At 44.6% G+C, this 20316-nt stretch overlaps 1 protein-coding gene across 1 annotated transcript in view; it reads left to right on the top strand.

Annotated features, from left to right (window-relative positions):
• The first annotated feature begins 4014 nt into the window (after window positions 1-4014).
• Window positions 4015-20316, top strand: part of LOC124556477 (7-dehydrocholesterol reductase) — a 123242-nt gene continuing 106940 nt past the window's right edge. The window contains exon 1 of the mRNA XM_047130432.1: window positions 4015-4113. The gene's annotated coding sequence lies outside the window, so the exon portion shown is untranslated. The remainder of the gene's footprint in view (window positions 4114-20316) is intronic.

The raw sequence follows: 20316 nt of genomic DNA, 5'->3' as shown, positions 1-20316 counted from the left end.
TGTATAGAAACCTATGTCAAGAAACGCTACAGAGCGTCAGAGTAGTAGGCGCCGGCGTCTGTAAATGCATGAATATACAGGATGATTCCGTGATGATGTTACAATCTTTCTAGGATGATGGAGAAGGATGAATGTATGATATGAGGCAAGGACCCTGTACTGGGATGAGTCGAAAGTTACATCATTCTGATACCTCTGACAGTGGAATTCGTTTACGGTTACTGTTGTTGCTAAGAATGTAGGGTATGCAACTTTCAGAGGTGGTAGTATTGACCAAGAGAAGAAAAAATTACTTGTAAACATGGGCTCTAAACTGCATAATTGAGGAGCTATGAGCACATGTTTATCTTCGCTAGTGTGAAACACATCTCCACTGTCAGAGTTCTCACACCGATTTTCACTTATAACTTTCGACTCTTTCTTTCCCGGTGAAGAGACCCTTACCTCAGATTGATACATTTATCCTTCCCCATCGTCTTTGAAAGTTTGTAACATCATCAAGGAATCACCCTGTGTATACACACAGTCCGTTCCACAGGAAAGTGTATGCCGTTATCTGTATGGAATACCGTGTAGGCTGCAGATACCTCGACTTGCGGCATAGGGTGGTTGGGTTTCGGGTTCGGCTGAAAAGGTCAGGAGTCTTCTACACACAGGAGGCAGCTACACGGGTAGCAGGGGCTGTGTGGCGTCGACTGGACGTTTTTTAAGTTAGAGAGTCTCGGGAAAACACAAAAAGGGCTTCAGTCTCAAAGGATCAAGGCCGAATACAGGAATAACGTAGATAGAGAAACCATCGGTATAACAGTTGTAAATTGTTGTAGTTGTGTTGGGAAAATACCGGAGCTCCAACCGCTAATAGAAAGAACTGATGCTTAAATCATTGTAGGCACTGAAAGCTGTCTAAAGCCGAAGATAAGTTCAGCCAAAATTTTTGCGAAGAACCTAGCGGTGTTCCGAAAGGATAGGCTAAACACAGTTGGCGGTGGCGTGTTTGTTGCTGTTAGAAATAGTTTATCTTGTCGCAAAATTCCTGCGAGTTGGTATGGGCAGAGATCATTCTTGGCAACCGGAATAAAATAATAATTGAATCATTTTACCGACCCCCAATTTAGATGATACATTTGCTGAAAGGCTGAAAGAAAACTTGAACTTAATTTCATACACGTACCGACTCATACAATTACAGTTGGTGGTGACTTTAATCTACCCTCGATACGTTGGCGAAAATACATGTTTAAATTCGGAGGTATGCATAAAACATCATCCGAAATTATTCTAAATTCTCTGAAAATTATTTGGAGCACTTAGTTCATGAGACCACGCTAATAATAAACAGTTGTGAAAACACACTTGACCTCTTAGCAACAAATAATCCCGAGCTAATAACAAGCATCAGAATGAATACAGGGATTAATGAAAGCAGAGTTACTAAACACAGCCTTCCGAAATTCCTTCACTAAAGAATACAAACTAGATATTCCAAAATTCGAATCAGGAACATATGCCAACATGAGTAGCGTGGAAGTAGATATCCTCGGAGCAGTGAAGCAACTTAAATCACTTAACAAAAGCAAGTCATCCGATCCAGACTGTGTACCAGCTAGGTTCTGTTCAGAGTATGCTGATGCAATAGCTCCGTACTTAACTATCATATACAACCGTACGCTCGACGAAAGATCCATACCCAAAGACTGGAAAGTTTCATAGGACACACCAATATTCAACAAAGGCAGTAGGAGTAATCCACTAAATTACCGGGCCACATCATTATCGTCGATATACACTAGGATTTTGGATCATATATTGTGTTCGAACATTATGAATTACCTCGAAGAGAACAGTCTATTGACACACAGTCAACACAGATTTAGAAAACATCGTTCTTGTGAAACTCAACTAGCTCTTTACTCACACGAAGTGTTGAATGCTATTGACAAGGAATTTCAAATTGATTACGTATTTCTAGATTTCCAGAAGACTTTTGACATTGACCACACAAGCAGCTTGTAGTGAAGTTGCGTGCTCATGGAATATCGTCTCATCTTTGTGACCGGATTCGTGATTTCCTGTCATAGGGGTCACAGTTCGTAGTAATTGATGGAAAGTCATCGAGTAAAACAGATGTGGTTTCTGGCGTTCCTCAAGGCAGTATTATAGGCCCTTTGCTGTTCCTTATCTATATAAACGATTTATGGAACAATCTGAGCAGCCGTTTTAGGTTGTTTGCTGATGTGCCTGTCGTTTATCGCCTAGTGACGTCGTCAGATCAATACAAATTGTAAAACGATTTAAAAAAGATATCTGTATGTGTAAAAATTGGCAATTGACCCTAAATAACGAAAAATGTGAGGTCATCCACACGAGTGCTAAAAGGAATTCGCTGAACTTAGCTTACACCATAAATCAGTCGAATCTAAAGGCTGTAAATTCAACTAAATACCCAGGAATTACAATTACGAACAACTTAAATTGGAAGGAACACATGGAAAATGTTGTGGGGAAGGCTAACCAAGGACTGCGTTTTATTGGCAGGACACTTCGAAAATGTAACAGATCTACTAAAGAGACTGGCTCCACTACGCTTGCTCGTCCTCTTTTAGAATACTGCTGCGCCGCGTGGGACCCTTACCAGATGGGACTGACGGAGTACATCGAGAAAGTTCAAAGAAGGGCAGCACGTCTTGTATTATCGCGAAATAGGGGAGAGAGTGTCACTGAAATGAACTGGATTTGGAGTGGAAATAATTAAAACAAAGGCGGTTTTCGTTGCGGCGGAATCTTCTCACGAAATTTCAATCACGAAATTTCTCCTCCGAATGCGAAAATATTTTGTTGACGCTGACCTACATAGAGAGAAACGATCATCATAATAAAATAAGGGAAATGAAAGCTTGCACGAAAGATATAGGTGTTCGTTTCTTCTGCGCGCTGGACGAGATTGGAATAATAGAGGATTATTGTGAAGGTGGTTCATGAACCATCTGCCAGGCATTTAAATGAAATGTACAGAGTATCCACGTAGATGTAGATGTAGAAAGCACTATTATAAATACATGTTTACATGAAAATGTTTGTTATTACCAAATGCACAATTACCTAATGGTTATCCAATCGCTGCCATTATCGACGGTATCTTAGACCTGGCTCCGGTAAATCATCCACTTTTCCAACATCGAAATATCGTTTGACTCTCTACGTAATGAATGTCTTTGACTTTCTAAGAATTTTAGTAGCAGCTTCATATGAAAGCTTTCATCCCTTTGGATGATTTACAAGGAACGGTGCCTTGTGACGCTTCAGATATTTTGCACTCATTTTAAACTGCAACCGACAAAACAAAACATTCAACTCTCACACTCTTTATCCATACACTGTGCAAAAGAGCAATGATTACAGATTCGAGACCACTAGCAGCAATGTCGCTGCGGACGGTACATTAAAAATTTCTGGATATATTTCCTTCAGGAAGTGTCTGTACATTTAGAGGTACCGCGCCTAAGACTTTGACGCACTGTAGCGTCGTTGGATGACGTTTCCGGGCAGGGGTTCCTGTGTAAAACTTGATCTACCAAGTCCCCTCTACAACCTTTAAAAGTGTGTAATATGAATTGTGAAACACACTGTATATTGTTCCATTCAGAGAAGAGATGTATACATCAATAATTCGGTTGCTGCAAGAGTTAAGAGAATTGCCCATAAAAAATATTTAGTGGCTTACAATTATTTGCCGAAGAGTGTGTTTCGACGTCTTCGATTGTTCTCGAAATAGATGTGGTTCACCGTGTTTACGTAGACATCCTCACGTCTTTTCTGAATCGTGCTTTTAGTGCCAGCTGGGCGGCAGTGAGTGATTGCGTGCAAGGAGGAGTGAGGGGAGAAAGTGGCTTGGCACGCGAATGAAGCGGCGGCGTGTCTGCGCAGCGTGGCTGTGTGTGTTTTTACGGCGGCGCGGAGTGGTGGGGAAGACGGAAGCGCCGCTTGCCGCTGCCGCCCACATCTGTTGCCAGTCGGCAGTAGTTGGCCGCCGCAGTTGTTTTCTCTCGCCGCTCGCGTCCTCCCGCACTCCTGCCGCTTTTACGTCTGATCGAATCCCGCTGGTATCGACTTCTGGTAAGTTCAGCCACCGAATCTATACAAATCTGTATCAACTCACTGCGCTGCGTTCATTCTGCGGTCACTCTTTCTGATTACGTTAGTGTTAACGAACCAGTTATTAATGCGATACCCCATGGAGTGCTTCCTTAAGAACGGACTGCCGCTGTCGGTTTAGTTGCCGGCTGCTGCTGGGTGATTAAAACACTGATAAGCGTCTCCTAATATTTGTGTGCCCCAAAGCTCTGGGACGCTGTCCATTAAGCACAGTGAGGCCGAAAAGGGAGTTCCGTACAAAATAACGACAGACTCTAGCGAAAATAGACCAAGTGGCGTCAAGACAAAAGGTTGACAGCCACACTCCGTCCTTATCATATAAAAAAGATTTCTCGTGATCTCTTTTGTCTTTTCTGTAATTTCACTGACCCTGTAGTAGCTTATAAAGAGCAATGAGAACAGTCGCCTCTGTGAGACATACTCAAAAGTAACACATAATATAGTGCTTACATTTTTAGTACTGTTACGTGGTTCAAATGGCTCTGAGCACTATGGGACTTAACTTCTGAGGTCATCGTTCCCCTAGAAATTAGAACTACTTAAACCTAACCAACCTAAGGACATCACACACATCCATGCCCGAGGCAGGATTCGAACCTGCGACCGGTGCGGTCGCGCGGTTCCAGACTGTAGCACCTAGAACCGCTCGGCCACCCCGGCCGGTAGTACTGTTACTTTTGCATCTTTAGTATGCCCTGTTTTCTAATCCAACAGTTTTCTGTTCGTAAAATACTTCCAGTTCCCCGAAATTAGTATCTGATAATCAGAGTCACCGACGAACCAAACACAGTGAATTCGTTGCGTGGAACAAACCCATTGTTTTGCTACATGTGACTCCTATAGGTATTCCTATGAATAGTATGATATATATGTAGTATGGGACAAAGAAACATACAGTTATTAGACACCTGCATCTCTTCATGTGGTGTGTGTGACAGTGGGAAAGCAATACTGATCCGATTTTTCGTAGTGCAGACTTTACGTTTTTAATATGCTGCAGATGAAGCTAAAGGCCGCCGTTTTGCTTTGGATGCGGATATGCGAGACGCTGCAGAAGGTTTTGGGTCTGCTATTGAAAGACCCTCTCTATAACTGAGCAGAAAGTGAATACTTAGTTCAATAACAATGCGTAGATTTTTGTATGGAAAATATAATTTCTCTTCCATACTGAAGACTAATAAATATGATGATTACCTGACATTGTCAACTGTATTGGAAGCGATTTCAGTCTCTAAACACTGGCGCCTCAAAGATTTGTTACGGAACATTATTTGTCGTACTTCACGTACGACGGCGACTGCATCGCAGTACAATGTATTATAGTTTCAAATGCCAGTCTAGAGTGCAACGAAAAGAAAGGAAGCCCTATACGTTTCATCATGTCGAATCGCTTTCCCTCCAGGTAACATTTCTGTCAGCAGGGTGTTTCGACTCAGCGTATTGTGGTAATAAGCGACAGCGTTACTACTAAAAAGTCGTTTCCTGCGTGTCACAAACACTACACGATACCTCGAGCGCGTTTCCTATAACATTCAACAACTAGTCTAATTTAAAGTGTAGCCTACAATGAAATAACATTTCTACACACACACACACACACACACACACACACACATAACTGTTGCACAAACTCTCTTTAGAGGACAGAATTGAGTATCGCGTCATGTCTGTGATGCTCTGAAAGAAACGCAACTGTCTGCTGGCAGTAGTTACGTAATGGCGCTTTCACCAAGGCCGTATCGTCGTCGCCGGGCTGCGCTTTAGCTGGCTGAGTAGCTCATGTCCTTAAGGTGATAAACTGAAGCACTGCGTACATTTCTTTCTCGCACGTGCCGAAGAAAAATGCACAAAGAGTAAGTCTCTCGCTTCTGTTTATCTCCACAAGTTTATTTCTAAATCAGAAGGACGACTGTGATATATCAGACGCAAAACGCGCCGGTGGTGAAGTTGCGACAGTTTCCGTTGTGTGCAGAACTTGAAATAGAGGAGTGTGTGTTTCCTGAAGTCCATGTGAAACTATGGGAAGCTGGTTTTCCTGTGATCTGAATGGCAGTATTTGGTCTGTGCTATGTAATATCGTAAATTGTCTGGTAATTGTAGACATGCGTGTTTTGTCTCAGGCATCAGGGTAGTGGAATTGTCGGACAAAATGGAGGCACGGCGGTAATGGCGCTCATGATCAGAACTATCGTAGGCTCTCTAGGTATGTTTGCACCACCGTCGCAGCAATATCTACACACTACAGTGCCACGTATCATGGCGTGTAATATAATTGGTCCTTACATTTTCAAGCCAACATCTGCTGAATGTGTTCCATTCCTACGGAGTAGATATGTGAGGCAGGACTTCGCAGCCAGGTCTATTAAACTGCTTGTAAAAACTTATCTAACTTTACCTTTAACTAAATAAATACAGTATTTGATCTATTTCAGTTTCTGACTGCCGCCGGAGATACAACGGCTAAGGAATATCAGCGTGGAAATAAATGTAGTCAGAGACATTTTTGTCAGCAGTCATACCTAATTTCTAGACTTCGCATCAATTGGTGAAAACTTCAAGATGTTCTTGGGTGTCCTTGATACAAATTTAAGGTTAATGATGTTTTTTTCTTTTTCAATTGACTTGTTGTCGGTGTATAGCGAGCCCCTCTGTTCGGTGTCTTCGATACGTCACTCGTGTTACATAGATTTCTCCGAGGCTCCGGAAACAGCGTTCTAGATATCGTTATCATGTTTGCTGCTCTCACAAAAATCTCTCTCATTGATATGAAAGGACTGAGATCGAATTACGGAGCGCTGGAATGTTTAACTTGATTACTTCATACACAGAGTTGACATAAAGTCATGGGATAGCGATATGCACATATACAGATGGCGGTAGCATAGCGTACACAAGGTATAAAACGGCAGTCCATAGGCAGAACTGTCATTTTTCCTCAGATGATTCATTTGGAAAAGTGTCCGACGTTATTACGGCCGCACAACTGGAATTAACAGACTCTGAATGCGTAATGGTAGTTGAAGTTAGTAGCACGGTACATTCCATTTCGGAAATCGTTAGGGGATTCAATATTCCGAGATCCACAGTGTCAAATATCTGCCGAGAATACCAAATTTCAGGCATTACCTCTCACCACGGACAACGCAGTGGCCGACGGACTTCACTTAACGACCGAGAGCAGCGGCGTTTGCGTAGAGTTATCAGCGCTAATAGACAAGCAACACTGCTTAAAATAAATATGGAAATCAATACGGACGCATAACGAGCATATCCGTTAGGACAGTCCTGCGAAATTTGGCGTTAATGGGCTATGGCAGCAGACGACCGACACGAGTGTAGTGCCTCTGCTGACCTCGTCAGGTCATTTCCGATTTCAGTTGGTAAGTGATGTTGGTATGGTTCGAATGTGGTGCAGACTCCACAAAGCTATCGACCCTTATGCGAGCTGATGGTGGCTCCATAATGACGTGGGCTTTGTTTACATGGACTGAACTGGGTCCTCTACAACAACTGAACCGGTCATTGACTGGAAATCGTTATGTTCGGCTACTTGGAGACAATTCGCAGCCATTCAACGATGGACAGGCCTGCGAAATTTGGCGTTAATGGGCTATGGCAGCAGACGACCGACGCGAGTGGAGTGCCTCTGCTGACCTCGTCAGGTCAGTTCCGATTTCAGTTGGTAAGTGATGTTGGTACGGTTCGAATGTGGTGCAGACTCCACGAAGCTATGGACCCTTATGCAAGCTGATGGTGGCTCTATAATGACGTGGGCTTTGTTTACATGGACTGAACTGGATCCTCTACAACAACTGAACCGGTCATTGACTGGAAATCGTTATGTTCGGCCACTTGGAGACAATTCGCAGCCATTCAACGATGACATTTATTTGGATGACAATGCACCATATTACCAGGCCACAATAGTTCGCCATTAGTTTCAAGAACATTCTGGACAATTCGAGCGAATGATTTGGCCTCCCATATCGCCCAACATGAAGCCCATCGAACATTTATGGTAACGTAAGCGAGAGGTCAGTTTGTGTACAAAATCTTGCACCGCCAACACTGCTGTAGATATGGACGACTGTAGAGGCAACATGGCTCAGTATTTCTGCGGGGACTTCCAACGACTTGTTGAGTCCATGCCACATCGAGTTGTTGCACTATCCCGGGCTAAAGGTGGTCCGACTCGATATTAGGAGGTACCCCATACTTTTGTCACCTCAGTGTACGTCAAGAAGGAATGTCTAACTTTGCTGAAAGCTTTCTTGGTGTCGACAGTATTGCTTCTATGCTGCTTCCTATCCTCGTCGTACACACTGTATAAGTGCTTGTGTGTTGTGATGTACCTCTGCACGTTTTAGGCTGCTGTTCGCACAGCCTCAGGGACGGGAATAAGTTATTGTGTGGACAACAGCAAGCATAGTTGTCATAAGTCACAGGATTTAACCGAGACTTGGGACAGACAGATTCAGCTCCCACCAATGCCTTATCCAGGGCTCGTATCAGAAGCCTCTCTGAGAACAGTTCAGTGACTTTGGACGCTGCCTGCTTCCGTAGTGCTTTATGATTAGAGTCATATATATTCGAGAAGCGAAGATTCGCATAATATATTCCTCACGTAGGTTGCGATTTGTGCTGAAAGTTGATTCGACGAACCTTATACTTAAGGCAGCGTCCTGCGTTAACACGTGCAATAAATTATTATATTAGCAGAATTTATTGGAGCTCCTGAATGATGCATCCAGGGGCAACTCTTGGAAAATAGAGAAGCTGTAAACTTTCTGAGTAAAGTTGATCTGCAAACTGCTAATTGGGCTAGGAGTATTATATCCTTAACTAGTCAATCCATTAAGTAATGAAGAATATAACACAGTTCGAAAGCTCGTCAATCCGCTTCTATTGTTTCGGTGACATGATTTGTATTGAAAGGTATAGTACTCAGTTTTAGTGAGAAGCCTGTAATATTTTTGTTGCCTCAATCGACTTAAGAGTGTTGCTTATACGAGGACTAATAGTACTAGTTTCATTTACTTCCAATGTTGCCTTCTTATTAGAAACACGAATGAGATACACAACCTGTCAGTTCGCTTCCGCACGTACCTTGATCTAGCTGATTTTGTCTGTCTGGTATTTGCACGATATGTAAATGGTGAGTGAATTTCGGAATCATAAGTCATCTCGTGATGGGCAATGCTGCATGAGTAATTTATTTCAGTACGTTTTCAGAGACCACGGACTTTCATATTTACGTAAAGCACACGACTGTGCTACAACGAATGAATATTACACGATCCACTCACAGTAATGTGACCACCGCCTATGTTTGACGTCAACATGGAATAGCAGACAGATGGCAGGGGGAAGCACTAGCAGTGGAGGGTATATAAAGCGTGTCGAGTGGACGCAGAATAGGATGCAGTCGGTCGTAATGGGAAAACGGAACAATTTATCTGACGTCCGAAAGAGCATGATGACTGGCAAAGGTGGAAGCATTTCGGAAACGGTTAAGTCTGTAAACTGTTCACGTGCTGCCGTGGTTAAAATATACCTTGCATGGCAAAATGGAGCTATCCAAAACCGGCGCTGAGGCAACTGTGGTGCACCACGGGTCATAGATGTCAGGGATGGGCGACGGCTGCGGAGATGAATAAGGGCGAATTGACGTGCAACTGTTGAGCAACGACTGGCCAGAAGAAACCAGGGGCTACCCACAGTGTCTCCTCACCGGCCGTTCAGCGAACGTTGCTGCGCATGGGCCGCCGTAGCAGGCGTCTGGTACAAGCACCAATGCTCACTGCTATTCATCGACAGCGAAGCCTGAAATTTGCACGGCAATACTGCAACTGGACGTCTACCGACTAGCGACAGGTAGCGTTTTCAGATGACAGACGGCCGTTGGCGTGTACGGCGTGAAACGTGTGAAAGCACACCCTGCAATAATCGCCAGCAGGGTCAAAGTAGGAGGAGGGAACGTTACGGTCTGGGGGAATCTTTTCGTGGCATTCTCTTGATGATCTCGTCATTATGCAAGACACACTGGACCAAAACAAGTACGCATCTCTCCTTGGAGACTACATCCACCTCTACATGCAGTTTTCTGGTCACATTGGCATCTACCAGCAGAACAACGAAACGTGTCACACAGCTTACAGTCTGCGTGCACGGTTCGATGAGTTTACCATATTCCCCTGACCACCAAACTCCCCATATTTAAACCCAATCGGGAGTTTGTGGGACTGTCTCGACGGGGCTGTTTGGACCACGGGTCCTCAACTAATAAACCTAGCGCAGCTGTCCATGGCATTGGAGTCGGCATGGCTCCACATCCCTGTCGGCACCTTCCGGAACCTCACTGACTCTCTTCCTGCAAAATTTCGCAGCTGGAGGGTGTGGTGGTGAATGGTAGGCTGGGTGGGTCCAACACACTTTACAGTTAAGAAAGACTACTATTGACTTCAATACATGAACGTAGCGAGGTAGCCATGCCTCTCTCTGTTGTCCCCGGCCAACGCTGACGTACCGGCGGTGGCTTCTGCCCTTCCTGCTGAGTTGACACCCTGCGTCGCTGATGCCATCCCGTCGCAGGTCGGCAACGTTTAGAGGCCATGGCCGTCCACGTCATGGAGCCTGCATGGCCCCTCTCTCTGCTCCGGCAACGTGGGACGCAGCTAGTGTCCAGAGATGGAAAGTGATCGCCTGTCTCCAAATTCAGACTTATTTTAAGCCTCTGGTGTGCATTTTTCACTAAAACCCGGCTCTTCGTCGTCTATAACAAGAGACTTGTTCTGCTGTTGTGACATCACTTCTCTTGCTACGCAGCCACTGCTGTGCAGTTCACTTTACTGCTGCATTCAGTTATGTTGCCTTTGCAATCCTCTTGCGTAACTGTTATTGTGACCCATACGACGCCACACAAGCGGCTACCGACTTACGACCGTTAACGCAATGCTCCACGTTGGCTTCCACACTACTTCTCATTACTTTTCTTAAAAACACAATTTTTGCTCAAAGACCCTCTTGCGCCGACTTAGTTCTCTTCTATAATTACCTTTACTCTCAATCTGTAAAGCAAGGCCATAATTCTTAATCGACTACTCTCAACTACTACGCAAGTTATTATACTAATCTCTGCCCGAGGACTGGGCGTTTGTGTTATCCTCATCATTTCACCATCATCATCATCATCATCATTCGTGACAGTGGCTGGATTGGATTGTGAAAAAACTGGACTATGTAAAAATTGGAACACTGTACCGGCGCTGATGACCGTGCATTTGAGCGCCCCACAAACCAAACATCATCATCATAATCATCGTTGCTACGTGGGAAGAGAACAACACCTGTTTCCAATCGATAGTCTGTGTTACAATCGTGAACAGAACAGGTTATTTCCGCTAGTCAATGAGAAACAACTCTATGAGCAAAATTATCATATGGTATCTAGCTTGTCTTTGGAAAATAAAAGCATAAAAAGTAAGTGTTTAGTGACTGATGACACTAGATACCTCGTGAGTCACAGAAGATACAGACACCCGTTTTGTAACTGTTGTGGACTATATATAATTAAACTGATATTGGTAAGAGCTCGAGTTTCTTTGAGAGATCTGGTTTCCTCGAAATGTAGGAGTCATTCATGGTTCACAGTCCTCAACTATCATTAGCATTTATTTGTTAACAGTTGGGTGCTATTTGTAACCCTTATCAAACTTGGAAGTATCGCAGGTGTTCAGGTCCAGCTGATAGCGTAGCTCGGGTTTTCAGATAGATCAGAAAAATAAGATTAGATTTGGCTATTCGTACCTAAAGACGACGAGTTTTGAAGAGGCAAACGGGTATGTGAAGCCTGCCATGTGTTGGGAGAGTTGAAAACAGTTTTAATGTGATAGGAAGTTTTGAAACGGCGCACAATATACTGAAGAGTGAAAAATTCATTCTGGAATTCACCCCAGAAGCTGTGACTAAGCAATTTCTCCACGATATCGTGTCTTCTAGGAGTGCTAGTTCAGCGGTATACAGCGTGTATCAGAAGTGCCGTGTTTCTTGACTTCCGCAAGGCGTTTGATACAGTTCCCCACAGTCGTTTAATGAACAAAGTAAGAGCATATGGACTATCAGACCAATTGTGTGATTGGATTGAGAGTTCCTAGATAACAGAATGCAGCGTGTCATTCTCAATGGAGAGAAGGCTTCCAAAGTAAGAGTGATTTCAGGTTTGCCACAGGGGAGTGTCGTAGGACCGTTGCAATTCACAATATACAGGCTGAGTCACCTAACATTACCGCTGGATATATTTCGTAAGCCACATCAAATACTGACGAATCGATTCCACAGACAGAACGTGAGGAGAGGGGCTAGTGTAATTGGTTAATACAAACCATAAAAAAATGCACGGAAGTATGTTTTTTAACACAAACCTACGTTTTTTTAAATGGAACCCCGTTAGTTTTGTTAGCACATCTGAACATATAAACAAATACGTAATCAGTGCCATTTGTTGCATTGTAAAATGTTAATTACATCCGGAGATATTGTAACCTAAATTTGACGCTTGAGTACCACTCCTCCGCTGTTCGATCGTGTGTATCGGAGAGCACCGAATTACGTAGGGATCCAAAGGGAACGGTGATGGACCTTAGGTACAAAATAGACTGGACCAGCACATTACGTCCACATGCTAACACCTTTTTATTGGTCTTTTTCACTGACGCACATGTACGTTACCATGAGGGGTGAGGTACACGTACACACGTGGTTTCCGTTTTCAATTACGGAGTGGAATAGAGTGTGTCCCGACATGTCAGGCCAATAAATGTTCAATGTGGTGGCCATCATTTGCTGCACACAATTGCAATCTCTGGCGTAATGAATGTCGTACACGCCGCAGTACATCTGGTGTAAAGTCACCGCAGGCTGCCACAATACGTTGTTTCATATCCTCTGGGGTTGTAGGCACATCACGGTACACATTCTCCTTTAACGTACCGCACAGAAAGAAGTCCAGAGGTGTAGGATCAGGAGAACGGGCTGGCCAATTTATGCGTCCTCCACGTCCTATGAAACGCCCGTCGAACATCCTGTCAAGGGTCAGCCTAGTGTTAATTGCGGAATGTGCAGGTGCACCATCATGCTGATACCACATACGTCGACGCGTTTCCAGTGGGATATTTTCGAGCAACGTTGGCAGATCATTCTGTAGAAACGCGATGTATGTTGCAGCTGTTTGGGCCCCTGCAATGAACTGAGGACCAATGAGGTGGTCGCCAATGATTCCGCACCATACATTTACAGTCCACTGTCGCTGTCGCTCTACCTGTCTGAGCCAGCGAGGATTGTCCACGGACCAGTAATGTATGTTCCGTAGATTCACTGCCCCGTGGTTTGTGAAACCCGCTTCATCGGTAAACAGGTAGAACTGCAACGCATTCTCTGTTAATGCCCATTGACAGAATGGTACTCGATGATTAAAGTCATCACCATGTAATTGCTGATGTAGTGACACATGAAACGGGTGAAAGCGGTGACGATGCAGTATGCGCATGACACTACTTTGACTCAGTCCACCGGCTCTCGCAGTGTCCCGTGTACTCATGTGTGGGTTCATGGCAACAGCAGCTAACACACCAACTGCACCCGCTTCTCCTTTGACGGGCCTGTTACGGACCCGTTTGCGTGCTACGACCATACCTGTTGCATACAGTTGGCGGTAGATGTTTTGCAATGTGCGACACGTTGGATGCTCTCTGTCCGGGTATCGTTCTTCATACTCCCTGCAGGCTTCAGCTGCATTTCGTCGACACTCGCCATAGATGAGTATCATCTCCGCCTTTTCAGAGTTCGAATACACCATGTTCACAGTTCCTACAACACTACACTATCACAGACGTCTGGTAACACGGTGGACTACAGTTGGTCTGCGTGCGGAGACGAATGCAGAATAACAATAGCAGCAAGCGCTACATGCGGACACTGCGACAGCTAGACCAAACCACAACAGTGCACTACAGCCACACTCGTAAACACGGTCGTCATCGTAAACATGTCCCTGCAGATGCTGCTCGCCGACCGTGGCCCGTGTTTGTTACAACACGCAACTGAACGTGGGAGGTTTCAAGCGTCAACTTTAGGTTACAATATCTCCGGATGTAATTAACATTTTACAATACAACAAATGGCACTGATTACGTATTTGTTTGTATGTTCAGATGTGCTAACAAAACTAACGTGGTTCCATTTAAAAAAACGTAGGTTTGTGTTAAAAAACATACTTCCGTGCATTTTTGTATGGTTTGTATTAAACAATTACACTAGCCCCTCTTCTCACGTTCGGTCTGTGGAATCGGTTCGTCAGTATTTGATGTGGTTTACGAAATATATCCAGCGGTAACGTTACGTGATTCACCCTGTATATAAATGACCTTGTGGATAACATCGGAAGTTCATTGAGGCTTTTTCCGGATGATGCTGTAGTATATCGAGAGGTTGTAACAATGGAAAATTGTTCTGAAATCCAGGAGAATCTGCAACGAATTGACGCAAGGTGCAGGGAATGGCAATTGAATCTCTATGTAGACAAGTGTAATGTGCTGCGAATACATAGAAAGATAGTTCCCTTATCATTTAGCTACAAAATAGCAGGTCAGCAACTGGAAGCAGTTAATTGCATAAATTATCTGGGAGTAGGCATTAGGAGTGATCTAAAATGGAATTACCATAAAAAATTAATCGTCGGTAAAGCAGATGCCAGACTGAGATTCATTGGAAGAATCCTAAGGAAATGCAGTCCGAAAACAAAGGAAGTAGGTTACAGTACACTTGTTCGCCCACTGCTCGAATACTGCTCATCGGTGTGGGATCCGTACCAAATAGGGTTGACAGAAGAGATCGAGGAGATCCAACGGAGACCAGCGCGCTTCGTTACAGGATCATTTAGTAATCGCGAAAGCGTTACGGAGATGATAAACTCCAGTGGAAGACTCTGCAAGAGAGACGCTCAGTAGCTCGGTACGGGCTCTTGTTGAAGTTTCGAGAACATACCTTCACCGAGGAGTCAAGCAGTATATTGCTCCATCCTAGGTATATCTCGCGAAGAGATCATGAGGATAAAATCAGAGAGATTAGAGCCCACACAGAGGCATACTGACAATCAATCTTTCCACGAACAATACGAGACTGGAATAGAAGGGAGAACCGAAAGAGGTACTCACAGTACCCTCCGCCACACACCGTCAGGTGGCTTGCGGAGTATGGATGTAGATGTAAAAGTGATGGTCAATATTCAGGGATATAACAGGAATTATCATTCGAGACGAAAACGTCAAACAAACATGGCTCTAAAACGCATGTCTTAAGAGCTATGAGCAGTTCTTGATCTTCGATACTGTGACAGAAATCTTTTCTACTGGAAGCTCTTTGCTTTCCATATTTTGGGATATGGTAGTATGCACCAAAACAAGAGAGGAATGTATAGTAAACATGCACTCTAAAATGCATATCTTAAAAGTTATGATCACTTGTTCATTAAGAGAGTTGCGTTTCAAAGTAGCGAAGATGAACAAATGCCCATAACTCTTAAGGTATGCATTTTAGAGCATATGTTTACTGGACGTTTTTTGATGTTTTGGTCCATACTAACACTTTCCAAATATGGAAAGCAAAGAATCTGCAGTAGAAGAGATTTGTTTCACAGTATCGAAGATCAAGAAGTGGTCATAGCTCTTAAGGTATGCGTTCTAGAGCCTATGCGTACTTGAAATTTTTGTTTCGAATGATCATTCCTGTCATATCCCTTCATATTGACCATATTCTGAAACACCCTGTATGCAAGGGAGATTCTATGAAGTTTGTAAAGCAGGAAACAGGAATGATATCTTGTGTGATTATAAGCTTTAGTAATGCCTCTTAAGATATCCTGAGGCATAAAACTAGCATTTGTAGCTCTTTGTTTGAACGAATTAATGTCAGAACTTTTAAGTGTCGGGCAAATTAATTGATTTGTAACAACGTGTTTCAGCAACAGATGTCGACAATAAAATTTCTGAGCCCTCGCCAATCGACAAATGGACCCAGAGGGGTATTCACTGAAATTGGTGGTTGTGATGTTGTGCTAACTACTACTACATCGTGTTTAATTTCTAGACAAAAATTGTCCAAGAATCAGATCGTGGTAAACTCGTTTATTTTAATGACATCCCCTCTATGTAATTTACATGAGAATCTACACTGAACTGTGATAGCAAGTTCTCGTAGGAAATGGAGGCACTGACAGGCGCATTTGAAGTACAGTAAAATATCTTTTTGTAGTGTTATGTAAAATTTTCCTCCACTCAATACATTAACATTTGAAAAAATTGCAAGACCAATACGAAGGCATATGACTGAAATAGAGTTTATACTACAGATGAGACACATATGATAAAGTGAACGGAACTGTACGTGATTTCCTATAAAATGTAGCATGGTATGAAGTTCCCGTGTACTGTAATCAAAGCCTCCGTACCAAACAGTATAAAACGCAATATATATATATATATATATATATATATATATATATATATATATATATATATATATATGTGTGTGTGTGTATATCATATGTGTGGTGTGTGTACGAGTTTGCGATGAATGCTGGAGGACCGCAAAAGCGTTTCCTATCAACCGTATTCCATATACTTACGATGGGCGACATCGCAGGCAAATGAGCAGATCACAGAATGGGTCGTTCTTCGTAGGATACTTACGCATTGAGCGTCACATGTTGCCAAGCACGGTCCTACTGAAATACGGAATCATCACACAACACGAAAACTCGTTTTTGGCACCGGCGATAGAACCAGGACCCAAAGTGTTCCGATCTGACGTACTGACAGCTCAGTTGCGGAACCAGAAGGACAGGCAAGTCGTCGTCGTATACAATTTGACGAAATGTTTTACCGCGCATTGTATCAGTAAAGAAATGAGAAGTTCATGACCTGACTCACTCTACCATTAAAGAGAGAGTTCATATACCTTAGAAAATAAGTACAGAGGGCTGGACTTAAAGAAGAACCATATGTCGGGCATGAATGGGGCCAATTTAAAAATATCGTCGTCAGTACTATGCATAAATCTGTGGAAAGGTCTGGTTCAATTGCAGACGCTTACAAGACATGGAGCGCAAAAAGCATATGATGATATTCTACATGACCTATAACGTCAAGTAAAGTGCAGAGCAGGTAAATGCGTAAAATGTTTCGTGAAAACCAAATAAAGCATCTCGTAAGGCTTACAGAAGATATAGAGGCGGCTCGAGAAATCAGGTGGCGGATACTTTTTCAGAAACGACACAATGAAAATGTTAGAAATACACTCCTGGAAATGGAAAAAAGAACAAATTGACTCCGGTGTGTCAGACCCACCATACTTGCTCCGGACACTGCGAGAGGGCTGTACAAGCAATGATCACACGCACGGCACAGCGGACACACCAGGAACCGCGGTGTTGGCCGTCGAATGGCGCTAGCTGCGCAGCATTTGTGCACCGCCGCCGTCAGTGTCAACCAGTTTGCCGTGGCATATGGAGCTCCATCGCAGTCTTTAACACTGGTAGCATGCCGCGACAGCGTGGACGTGAACCGTATGTGCAGTTGACGGACTTTGAGCGAGGGCGTATAGTGGGCATGCGGGAGGCCGGGTGGACGTACCGCCGAATTGCTCAACACGTGGGGCGTGAGGTCTCCACAATACATCGATGATGTCGCCAGTGCTCGGCGGAAGGTGCACGTGCCCGTCGACCTGGGACCGGACCGCAGCGACGCACGGATGCACGCCAAGACCGTAGGATCCTACGCAGTGCCGTAGGGGGCCGCACCACCACTTCCCAGCAAATTAGGGACACTGTTGCTCCTGGGGTATCGGTGAGGACCTTTCGCAACCGTCTCCATGAAGCTGGGCTACGGTCCCGCACACCGTTAGGCCGCCTTCCGCTCACGCCCCAACATCGTGCAGCCCGCCTCCAGTGGTGTCGCGACAGGCGTGAATGGAGGGACGAATGGAGACGTGTCGTCTTCAGCGATGAGAGTCGCTTCTGCCTTGGTGCCAATGATGGTCGTATGCGTGTTTGGCACCGTGCAGGTGAGCGCCACAATCAGGACTGCATACGACCGAGGCACACAGGGCCAACACCCGGCATCATGGTGTGGGGAGCGATCTCCTACACTGGCCGTACACCACTGGTGATCGTCGAGGGGACACTGAATAGTGCACGGTACATCCAAACCGTCATCGAACCCATCGTTCTACCATTCCTAGACCGGCAAGGGAACTTGCTGTTCCAACAGGACAATGCACGTCCGCATGTATCCCGTGCCACCCAACGTGCTCTAGAAGGTGTAAGTCAACTACCCTGGCCAGCAAGATCTCCGGATCTGTCCCCCATTGAGCATGTTTGGGACTGGGTGAAGCGTCGTCTCACGCGGTCTGCACGTCCAGCACGAACGCTGGTCCAACTGAGGCGCTAGGTGGAAATGGCATGGCAAGCCGTTCCACAGGACTACATCCAGCATCTCTACGATCGTCTCCATGGGAGAATAGCAGCCTGTGTTGCTGCGAAAGGTGGATATACACTGTACTAGTGCCGACATTGTGCATGCTCTGTTACCTGTGTCTATGTTCCTGTGGTTCTGTCAGTGTGATCATGTGATGTATCGGACCCCAGGAATGTGTCAATAAAGTTTCCCCTTCCTGGGACAATGAATTCACGGTGTTCTTATTTCAATTTCCAGGAGTGTATAAACGCCAACAACGGTAAACCAAAACAGTAACCTTTTCACGAGTGCTGGAGACATCGTCGTAAAGGAGAGAAGTTTTCTCGAAAAACTTGTTGCCAACTAATGCACCCTGTTTTTGAAATGGGGAATTCTATTGTATTTTCCAATATTTACACGAGCTGAGCTGGTCTAGAGCTGGGAAAAATATCAGCGCGATCTGTTCAAAATGGTTCAAATGGCTCTGAGCACTATGGGACTTAACATCTATGGTCATCAGTCCCCTAGAACTTTGAACTACGTAAACCTAAGGACATCACACAACACCCAGCCATCACGAGGCAGAGAAAATCCCTGACCCCGCCGGGAATCGAACCCGGGAACCCGGGCGTGGGAAGCGAGAACGCTACCGCACGACCACGAGCTGCGGGCGCGTGATCTGTTCAAAGAAGCTATCCCAACAGTTGCTTGAAGTGATTTAAGAATACAATGAAAAACGTAATTATATGTGATCAGATATTGATTTGTTTCCTGGTCCTCCTGCCTGCGAGCCGAATGCTTAATTGATGTATCACCTCACTCCTTAATTTCGACATAGCGTAGTGTAGAAGTTGGAGTCAGAGGACAAGTAGCATAACCGTATACTGAGGAAGGAAGGGTATCACCACCTATCGACGACATCTCCAGTGATATACTCTCATCATGTGGCGTTGGGTTGCACGAGGATAAATCGCCTCAAACTCTGCATCTGGAGCCACGGAGAGGTGCTACAGGAGTGGAAGGTACCCAACACTAGTTAATTAATGCTCTGCTGTCTATTGTTTCTGGACCTGCCGAAGTGCGACAGGTTATTGTGCGCCCACAAGAATGGGAGCTAAATCGGTACCTGGCTAAGCCAAGCCAACATGACGAAACACAATACCTCGCGGAATCTATGGATCAATCACTGTCAATAGAGAACTGAAACCCTGTCTCAATACAGAGATCCCGGAACTATCTACGAAGCCTGATGCATTTCACGAAGTCCTCGAAAGGCATCTGCAGTGGTAGGTGTGCCATGGGTATGGAGGGCGACTGGGGCGTCAACGATGGAGAGATTAACTGAAAATAGGTCTGCTACAATGAGTCTTTCCAGAGAGAGAAAATGGAACAGAGGAGGATTGGGGGGGGGGGGGGGGAGGTGAGGAGGGTTGTCTCAGCCCTCAGAAGTCGACCAGAGCGGCCCCACCTACTGTAATAGCAAAAGAGGAATACTAAGAAGGAGCAATAGGAAGAGGAAAAGTACGTAAAAGACCTGCTACTGTAACAGTGAAGCAAGTATGAATCCAGTTGATAGACAAAAAGGAATGAAGAATAGGGTTTAGCAGTGGGTAGACAAGGGCGTATACAGTGACGAAATGGTACACAGGACGGGATG

The sequence above is a fragment of the Schistocerca americana genome, chromosome X (genome assembly GCF_021461395.2).
Source record: "Schistocerca americana isolate TAMUIC-IGC-003095 chromosome X, iqSchAmer2.1, whole genome shotgun sequence".
In the NCBI taxonomy this organism is placed as follows: domain Eukaryota; kingdom Metazoa; phylum Arthropoda; class Insecta; order Orthoptera; family Acrididae; genus Schistocerca; species Schistocerca americana.
The sequence above is the reverse complement of the archived record's forward strand: the minus strand, read 5'-3'. Positions and strand labels throughout refer to the sequence as shown.